The 10655-nt window shown below is 28.9% G+C and overlaps 1 long non-coding RNA gene across 1 annotated transcript; it reads left to right on the plus strand.

The window, feature by feature from the left end:
• Positions 1-5709: 5709 nt before the first annotated feature.
• LOC109807153 (uncharacterized) lies at positions 5710-9098 on the plus strand. The gene is made up of 4 exons (XR_003804919.2): positions 5710-6014; positions 7698-7779; positions 7903-8178; positions 8266-9098. It is a non-coding gene; the product is annotated as an uncharacterized LOC109807153 (long non-coding RNA).
• The last annotated feature ends 1557 nt before the right edge of the window (positions 9099-10655 follow it).

Below are 10655 nucleotides of genomic sequence, written 5' to 3' on the forward strand. Positions count from 1 at the left end.
TAAGGAAGTTATTTATCACCTTTTTGGTACCAAAAGAGAAGAACCATGGGTGTGTTAGTTAGAAACAACATTTCTTGTAGTCTTTCATTCTTTGCGAGATATTCTAGTCCTTTTTTTGACGAAAAACATGTCTTTAGTTCCTTTAGTGAATTGTGACTATTGAAGGAATTTTATCAATTTGATCTGTTAAGGAGTCATGTAAAAAAAATGATTTTGTTATCAAATAACATAAATGATATAAGTTAAAAGTACATGTCTTATAAATGAAGTGCTTCGTATATAAAACTTAATGTTAAGATAAATAAATGTCTCAATTAGATCATCTTATAAACATTTATCTTAAAAAAAACTTTTTTTCTCAAAAAATATCTATGTTTGTTATCATTAAAACTTGAAATTTTGAAAAGTCTAAAATTATTTTTTGACTTAACAAGCTTCTCTTTTTGATATCTCTTTAAAAATTCTTAAAAATTCTTAAAAATTGAATTTATGAAGCTTAATTTTTAAAAGAAACCTAATATTCTCCTTCTCTTATAATCAAACTAGATCTCTTTCAAAAAAAAACTCCAAAATACTTAAAAGATTCCTTAGGAGTTCCTCAACTCTTAGAATCTCTCAACAATTGAATACCCAAAATCCCATAACATATAATTATTGATAAAACACAATGTAGTGTTATAAACAAAATCAACATATTTTATCTAAATCAATATACTTTATCTACTAAAACACGCTCTTTTCAGTTTAGAAGAGTCAACTTAAGAAAATAAAATATCGTTTAGTTTGAGAAATATTTTCATTTTTAATTAAATTTTTTTATTATTTTAACTGTTTATATACAAGTTTTTAAATAAAATAAAATGTGACATTTTTATAATTAAAATAAAAAATAAAAGTATTTTTCAAATTAAATGTCGAAGTCCAGCAATAACTTGTGATAGGCTTTTACTTTTCTTAATAATATTATTATTATTGAGAAAAAAACTGTCGGTTGTAATTCCAAATATGCACTACAATTAAATGCTATGTAGCACTTTAGTTTGACAAGGGGAAAAAAACATTTTAATGCCTAAAAGTTTGGGAGGAAAGACTCGATCATTCATCAAAGGAAATTAGCCATAAAGAATAAAGAAAAGATGGAGAAGAAAAAACAAACAAGCTTGTCTTTTAAGACGCATTTTCTATTATTCATTAGTGTATTCATTTAATCCTTCAAACTTTTTGGGCGAGTGATGGAAAATGTGGAAATAGTGGAAAAAGAAGAAGGGAAGGGGAAATTGAAGAGTGGAAGTAGCAAAAAAAAAAAAAAATGGAGAATGAAAGGGTCCTAATTCTAAATCCTACCCTAAAGAAATTGGTATCTTGGGATGTCGGTCATGGAAAACGGTGCGTCTCGCTGAGTGCACGCACCCCCATACACCGTCCTCAAAGCATCCTAGATCATGCTCTTGCTAGTTTTACGATAATACTTTCCACATGTTGCATAGAACTTGTGTTCATGTCTACGTCTCACTATTCATATACTATTATTCTTCTTATTCATTAAATATTTTTTTTTTTTTTTTTTTTTAGAAAAATATCTGAACTTGTGTGCATGTCTATGTCTCTTTATTCATATATTATTGTTCTTATTCATTAAATATTTATCTTCTTTTTCCTTAAAAAAATATATTATTGAGTGTTGGAAACTAATTCTTTTGAAACACAGGTATTATTATAACTAAGAGTCTCTTCTAGCAAAAGAGATTAGTCCCCTATGTATGGCAGTTAAGATTTTGTTTTTTTTTTTGGTTAATGAGAAGAGTTTGACAATGTCTCGAATAATATTATTTTGGAAAGTGACATTTGATGAAAATCCTTTGCTTAACGAATGTACTCGTTTGTTGCTATTTATTAATATTAATTTTTTATTTTATAATATAGTATATAGTCTTTAAATTTGGTGACTTTTGACACTAATAATAAAAATAACATGCCATATACTTTAAATTTTATGTAGATGTTTTTATAGCATTATATATCTCACACTTTTGTTGTTAGTTTTACCATTTTTATAGTGTTAAAAAAATTTAATAAACAATTATATTTAAAATCATTTTTCATATCCTAATACATATTAATTTAGAGTAAAACACGATTTTTTATAAAATTAGATTTAATCATTAATCTTTTTAAAAATTATTATGTTAATTTACATGGTTAAATATAAAATATAGAGAAAGTCGGATTCGATCATAAATCTTAATTAATAAAAAGAAAGAGAATTAATTAATTATGTTATTTTTAAAAGAAAAAAGTTGGAAAAAAATTGTTAAAAAAATATTATTAAAATAAAAATAGTTAGTTATTAAATAGGTATAGTTAAATTTTGAGACCTGTTATCTCATCCTTTGAGTTACTTTCAACATAGTAAAAAGATTAATCATTATTTTTAACGTGAATATTTCAAGAATAAAAAAAAATAAGTATAAGTATCAGTTACTAAAATGGAAATTGTTAAATTATTAGATATGTCATGTTTGTTAATTGTATAATTTATTTATATATTAATATATAAAAGTTTGACTAACTTTCAAAAGGCTTGACAAATGATGATGCCGGTATGACTTAAGGCTGTTTCGAATATATTTAATTAATTATTTCAGTTAGTTTATGATTTATTTTATCAGTTTAAAAAATTACAAAATTAAAAAATAAATGTTTTATTAATAGTTTTATTGGTAAAATATTTATTTGAAAATGGTAAAAAATAATATTCATTATAAACTTAACAATAGATTTTCTTTATTAATATATATATATATATATATATATATATATATAAAAGTCACGTATGCAGACATATCTTTTATTTTTATTCTATATATTTATTAAATATTTTAATAACTAATTTCATTAAATATTTTTTTTTTGCTACATTGATTGCTTTTAATTTGAAGTCACCATAAAAATAATTCTAATATAATGAACTGATTAAACAGTTTTTAGTTGATAATTTATTATTATTTTTTAAGTTTTAATTAATTTATCATACATATTTGTCATACGCAATTAAAAATGTTAAATTAGGTTGAACTTGACATGTTAACTCAAGTAACTCACTAAAAAGAGTTGGATAAGATAACTCAATTCCCTAATTATTTTATGTGATTTAACATGGAGTTAATCACATATACACTGTTAGGGTAAAGTTTTTTTACACTGATAACTAATTATATCTTTTAATTGTGTTATGTCACTATAAATATATTTACTTTTAACAGTGACATGACACAATTAAAAGATATAATTAGTTGCTAGTGTAAAAAAACTTTACACTTATAATGTATAGGTGATTAACTCTTTAACATGTCTAATATGTTAATCTAATTAGTCAAATGGAGTTGAATTATGTTAGCCATGTTACGACGTGGCAAGTATGGCTAGAAATGAATTAAGGAGAGTTGAGTTTGATTTAATTTAATTTAAGTTAATAATATTTGGTTTAATTTGCAGTTTGATTCAAGTTCGAAATTAACTTTTTTTTTCTAACTTGAATTCGACTTAGTTCAAGTTTGCTAGTAACTTGAATCAAATGAACCAAAAGGTCAATTCTTTTAATCTAATATATTTTAAAATTTTAATTTAATAATAAATTTTTGATAAAATGATTGGTTAATTTTTTTAATCAACAAAACAAAACTTATTTAATTAGCTTTGTAAAGTTACAAGGTATAACTCCAAAGAAACATAATTACAATTAAAGTCTGTATAAGTAAAAACTACTCCACCCTGCATAAAATAATAGAAAACCTAATTCATAATTATGAAATTTTAAAGTCTTCATTTCTTTTATTATTATTAACTTACAACTAAGTTTTGAAGGTTCTTTCAAATTTTAATATGCTAGAATTGAATAGAAAATTAATTGTATAAATTATATATTTATATGTCGAGTCATTTCATGAACCAAATGAATCAAACTATACAGAACTCAAGTTTGACTTATTTATTTATCGAGTTCAATCTTTAGGTTAAGTTTAGCTCATTCGGTTTATAAAACAAGTTCAACAAGTTAATTATCGAATCGAATTTGAAACTATTTTCGAGTTGGTGTGATTCATTGCTATCTGTAGGTTACTACATTTAGTACAACATAACTTCTATGCAATAAAAAATATAAAGAATCTATTAACCTAGGGTTTCTCATGCAATAGTACTTGAATATTCATGTAACAAATATATGTATAAGGTGCAAAAAAAAATATAACAGTCTCACCCAATTTTGACTTGAAAACATAAATCTTTTTATGGAGTTACAACAAAATCATGTACATATATACAAATATACATCTAATATGGAAGTATTGAAAACATAAAACTTTAGCTCCAGTCAATTGTCTCTATATACATGATGTATCATAATACCCAACAAGAACATAAAAGTCATCCCCGACATGGTCATCCACTGAGTATGTCCTCCAACCTAATCATGCACTTTTTCTATAATAAGTATGATCATAGCATTACAACAACATGAAAAAGTAAGTAAGCTTGTGAAAGAAACATCATATCATTAGATAAATAAGTAAATAACTTAAAGTAATATATAACTTAACTTAAATAATAGGTTACCTTTACATTTCTAAAGCATAAAATCAATTTTTCAACATTCACAATTGAACAACATAAACAACTGAAAATAACTTATCAATTGGGACAACTTAAGCAACTACACAATTGAAAAATAATTGATAAACAATTGAATGATTGATGTGTTGTCATGTATAACAACTTATGGATATCTCTTATGATTGGATAAACAATCTAAGTAGTTTGACCCTACTAAACCATAATGATTGATATAAAAACCAAAAACAACAGTTGGCAAGGTGACCAAAAATCAATGGTTGGTATAATGACAAGAAAACAATGGTTGGCATGGTTACCAAAATTGGTTTCTCAAGTTTTATCACTTACACTAAGAAAGTTCAATACTATTGTTAGAAATAGAACAACTTGGATATAAGTCTATCATGGTCTTAACATGCATAACTAAATTTGTACGGAATTAGTCTTCTAATTATCTTTCAAATACTATGCACCTTTCCAATAGTTGGTTTTGAATTTTGGCACCCCAACCTTGTATCTTACTCGTTAGCCATTTATGACAATATGATTCAGCCTCTACCATATTGTTTCGATTGAAAACCTAGAGCAAACAACTTAAAATAACTCCTTAATCAAGAGATAACTTACTCACTAAAGGATTTTCAATTTTTAGGGCTCTTAGAGCATCATAATTTATATCCACGTGTTGATATATTTTAATTTCGAAAACATTAACTTTTCTGTCCTTTAGTTTTTATGCAACTTTCAACTTAAACACATGCATCACATGTCCATCACAATTTACATTAGCATAAAATACAAGGTTAAAATAAAAAGAAATATATTACAATGAAATATTAACAAATAAAAGGAAATGAACTAAAAGATAACCCAAAGCTCAATAATGAGTTTAGTCTTCTACCTTGAAGCCTAGCCAACCCCTTTTTGTAACACCCAAGGTTTTCTCAAATTATTTAAAGATGTTTTAATTAATCAAATGAGTTTTAAAAATATTTTAGAGACTTTTAATAATCATGAGTGTTTTTAAGTAAATAATAATTTTTGCAAAATTGTTTCATATAACATTTACTAGAGAAATATGTATTTTTATAATATTTTAATATATATTTTGTTGGAGAAGTATGAGTTAAATTATAAGACTTTATGTACTTTTTTTGTATTATGTATTATTTTATTTTATATATTTTTATTTTAATATTTTAAGGGAATGTAAATGTAACCACATTTTAATTGTTGTACTAATGGATTAAACGCAGATTAGGGAGTTTTTATGAGGGGTTAGCGTCAATTTTCCTTTTTACGCTTATCTTTCTTATGTTTTTTCTTGTGCTCTAAAAAACTACATGGATATCATGAAGGAGATCACCCCGAAGATCTGCACCCTTCTTCTAATGTTGATCAAGGTAAGGGGAGTGATTAGTCTTGATCTGGGCATGAGATGTATATTGGATAGTGACATTGAGTGATTGACCTTTAATTTCTATTATGTTCTATGTGTTGTATGAGGGAGAAATCTCAAATTGTGACTTAACACGTGTTTTTGCTTCTCATATGATTCTTCAATGCTCTAATTGATGTTGTTGATATTTATGTATGTTTAATTTCACTAAATTAACTAATCTTGTGGATCTTGGATTGTCCATGGGTTCGTAGGGGAACCCTAGGAAATGAATGTATTGGGTTAACAAGGGATAATTGAGATGCTTTATATGAATGAGTAAATTGTTAAGCTATGGATGAATATTTTAAGTGTTAATTGTGCAATTTTTTCACTTTGCTACAACAAGTTTCTCCTTATGGCAACAAATTGCAAGCTCGTGCACCACGTTGCATGCACATACAACCACCAAAGTTGAAAGAGTCCTATGCTAAATAGCTATTAGCACGAGTGTGCACCCACTTGCGCACTCGTGCAAATGTCCTAAATTATCAAATTAGATTTTGATGTCTTTACAAGAGTTGTATCCCTATATGTTAGCTTTCAAATTTTTTTAGGCTCGCCTAAAAAGGAGGTCTAGAAATCAAGTTATGATCGAATTAGTGAGCGAAGGTCAAACTATCAATTTTAAGTTGAAACAATGTAATTTCGTATATGGTAGAATTAACTCTTGAAATCAACATAAGCTATAAATATTTTTCTTAGATTTCTAACAAAATTAAGATCAAGTTGATAACATGTATAAAGCACTAGATATTGTGTTTTGACCACACAAGAACATAGAAGATTAAGATATGAAAATATAGTTTGTGAATGGTGATAATGAATGGCTTTACCCTTTAAGTGTTTAACCTTATGAATGATTTGAGGTACCTATATCAATGTTTGGTAAAGAGAAATCTTGAAAAAGGAATTATGAATATGTTATAATGTGAGTTGATTGTTAACAATGAATTAATGTGTTATATCAATAACATTGCTAAACTAGTTAAATTATTAATGTAAATGTTTAGTTTGATAATGATCACTTAGTGATTATGGTTGAAGTATTAACATATGATTAAATGGTTTCATAATGATTCTATCTTGAAGTGCATCAAATGATGTTGCATAATTGTTGTGCTTGAACTATGAACATGTGACTCTTGTACTAATTGATGTAGATAATTGAGTATGATATGTTGAGTATGTATTTATGTTAATGTGAGACATGATTAATGTAAATGATGTGATTGGTATTAGTGTTGATAAATTGTCATAAGTGGATCCTATAGGGGTCATACAATGACAAATTGGCAAAGTGTGAATATGCACTATGATAACATGATATTACATCAAGTCTCATGGGACATGTACCATATGTATACATGGAAAATTTACAAATCAATGTGTCTTATTGGTGCCACATGCATATGAACATTAAAGTCCATGTCCATTGCATTGTGTGTGTTAAGATGCATTTGTATGATGAATGATATTATCAATTGTGGTTGATCATGTTGTACTATATTGTTATTAAAATAATTGTATGTATTTGATGATTCTATAATTGTTGTCGTGTGTTTAGCTATTTGGCATCGTGAACTAAAGTGAAATATTTCTCACTACCTATTTCTTGTTGGTATGTTTTGTGTGTTTGTTGTTGTAGGTGAGGCTCAACATAATGATGTTGGAGAGAGGGCTTGGAGACCTTGCCTTGGATTCTTGCTCTGATAGGATGTAACATCAAGGTGTAGTTAGGATTCGATATTTGTTTTGTTCATGTGTTAGCTATTTGACACCGTGAACTATAAAGTGAAATACTTCTCACTCACGATTTCTTGTTGCTATGTTTTGTGTGTTTGTTGTTGTAGGTGAGGCTCAACACAATGTTGATGATGTTGGAGACAAGGCTTAGACCTTTCCTTGGATTATTGTTGTGATAGGATGTAACTTCAAGGTGTAGTTAATATTTGATATTTGTTTTATTCATGTTTAGGACAATTGTTAGTTTTCATTATTGTTATTCTCAAAAGACCTTTAGTTTGGTGCATTATTTAGGAAATTGCTATGGTGCCAGTTTATTTGAGAGGGTTTAAGTACTCCTTTGGTCATCAACAAATCACATGTAGACACCTATATTAAGCAAGGTGAGTCATGGTCAGCTCTCACAAATCTAGTCAAGGGATATTTTTGGAATTTAATTTTGGACTTGACATATTTTTTATTTGATTTAGCTCATCCACTGACTCTGTCGTCATCTTCGTCGCCCTCTTTTACGCTCTCATCTATGTCCTCGGCCTTGTCGTTGTTGCACGTTGTGGCTGTCTCCACCGCCTCCACCTCTCTGCAGTCGCCGCTCCTTCGCCTTCTTTCACCACTGCCAACAAAGGCATCAAGAAAGAGGTCCTCCGCTCCCTCCTTAGGCTCATCGCCACGGCCAAATCTATGATATGGTGGTTCTGCGATTGTGCCTCAAAGACTTTGTGGCGACAATGATTAAGGGAGGATTGGAGTTCGGCGACGTGCAACTCGAACATGGAGAACTCATCGATGATGTTGAGGTACTTCTACTTGATGAAGGCATAGTTCTGCTCGGCTTTCATGTCAAGGGCATCAGCCTTGGTACGAACGGTGTCGAGGTTGTGGAGAAGGCTGTGAATGAAGGCATTGACCTTAATAGCCATGACGGCGATGTCATCGAAGCAGGGCGAAAACTCATCATTGAAAATGAAGAGAGGTATCGCAAGAGTTTGGAAGGGATAGTAGAAATGAGAGAAAGAAAAAGAGAGTAAAGTGAAATTTCATAAATGTCCTTTGATCGATTCTATGAGAGTTGACCATGACTTACCTTGTTCAACACAAATGTCAATATGTAATTTGTTGATGACCAAAGGACACCCAAACCCTCTCAAACAAACTGACATCATAGCAATTCCCCATTATTTATAGTTGGTTGTAATGTGATATCTTCTTGTTGGACTTATGTTATTATTATAATTATGGAATCCTTTCTATTCAATTTTAGTATTATGTAGTATGATATGTGGGGTAAAGAGTGTCACACTTTTGATTTCTTTTGGATTGAACCCTTGAGCATTATGATTCCATCATCTTACTTCATCAACTTCATACAATAAGCTACTTTCAACTTACTATGAATGAGGTTCAATCATCATCATCATCTTATATCATAAATATATGTAAAGAATAAACAATATAAAAGTTTCACAAAATAAAGCTCTTGTTGGGCGACTAGTAACCTCGCTAAGTGGCCAAAGCTCTCAATAACTCATCATTAGGCAAGCTACTCCCGTTCGGGGAGAAAAATTCTTTGTGCCTTTTTCCTTTGGACGCGTTCTAGCTTGTTAGGCAACCTAGCTCCTTTGGAGCTCATCATTAGGCAACCAAAAGCTTGTTATGCGAACAAATCAATCTATAGGTTCTCTCATTGGTCAACCATAACTTGTTGAGTGACCAAAACCCTTATGAGTTCTCTCATTAGGAGCGTTATGCCTCACTAAGAGAACTCTAACAAAGATTGCCACAAAGTCATTTTCTCACTAGGTGACAATCATGCCATTGAGCAAAAACGCGATTCTGAGTAGAGGATCCCCAACCTTGGATGAATGTTGCATGAACATTCATCCTCGCTAGGAAAAAATTGAATTCTCTTAATGGAGTTTCAACTTTTTTCATCAAATCCAACCACTATGCAAACCATGAAAGAACATCCAAACAATTATATATCAAGAATTTAACATCAGTTTCATATGCAAAACTCATCAATCTCAACTTCCTTGGGTCACAAGCTTCCTTATACTTGAAAACCTCAAGTTTTCGACTTAAAAACAACTTCAATTCTTAACAATTGAGCCACCGACGGGCTAAATAACTCCAAACACAACTTTAAAATATCTTATAAATTCAAACAACAAATTTCCTTACCTCAACTGCTTCACAAAGCAAAAAGAAAAAGAAAAGATGAAACCTCTTATAGATCTTAAAACCTCTCATATTGTGACTTTTCACCAAGATTCACAACTTCTAAGCTAGAATCACCAAATTAACTACTCAATCTCTACCTTAGGGAAGGATTTGGGGGCTCCAAGTGAAGTTAGAAGAAGAAATGATCTTCATTGGCTCTAAAGCGTATCTCTCTAAAATTTATCTCTAGAATTCAAAGAACTAAACTTATAAAGTTCAAGTTATTTGAAAACCATATTTACATTCTTCAAAACCTAGTCAACTTTGATTTCAACTTAAATAACGCTATGAGATCTTGTTAAGTCAAAACAAAATCCCTAAACTCAAAGTTTTAATGCTAACAAATAAAACATTTTTACATAGAAGAAATGTTTTTAAAAAGCGTCTTTGAAACATATTTTTGAAAGGCTTATCAAATAAAGTGTAAGATGTAGATCATCTGTAAGACGTTGTCAATTAGGCGCAGCATATAGTCTGTCTCATATACATTAAATATTTATCATTTATTATATTAATGATAAAGTACGCTTTGAATGTTTTATTTCTTAATAGATTGAATCAAAATACCATCTCAAAACTCACAAATTTTTTAAAGAGAAAAGTTTTGCTTTCTGTCATAACTAAAGCCCTAAAATCATAG

This window comes from Cajanus cajan, chromosome 5 (assembly GCF_000230855.2).
Source record: "Cajanus cajan strain Asha chromosome 5, NIPB_CcT2T_4, whole genome shotgun sequence".
Taxonomy (NCBI): Eukaryota; Viridiplantae; Streptophyta; class Magnoliopsida; order Fabales; family Fabaceae; genus Cajanus; species Cajanus cajan.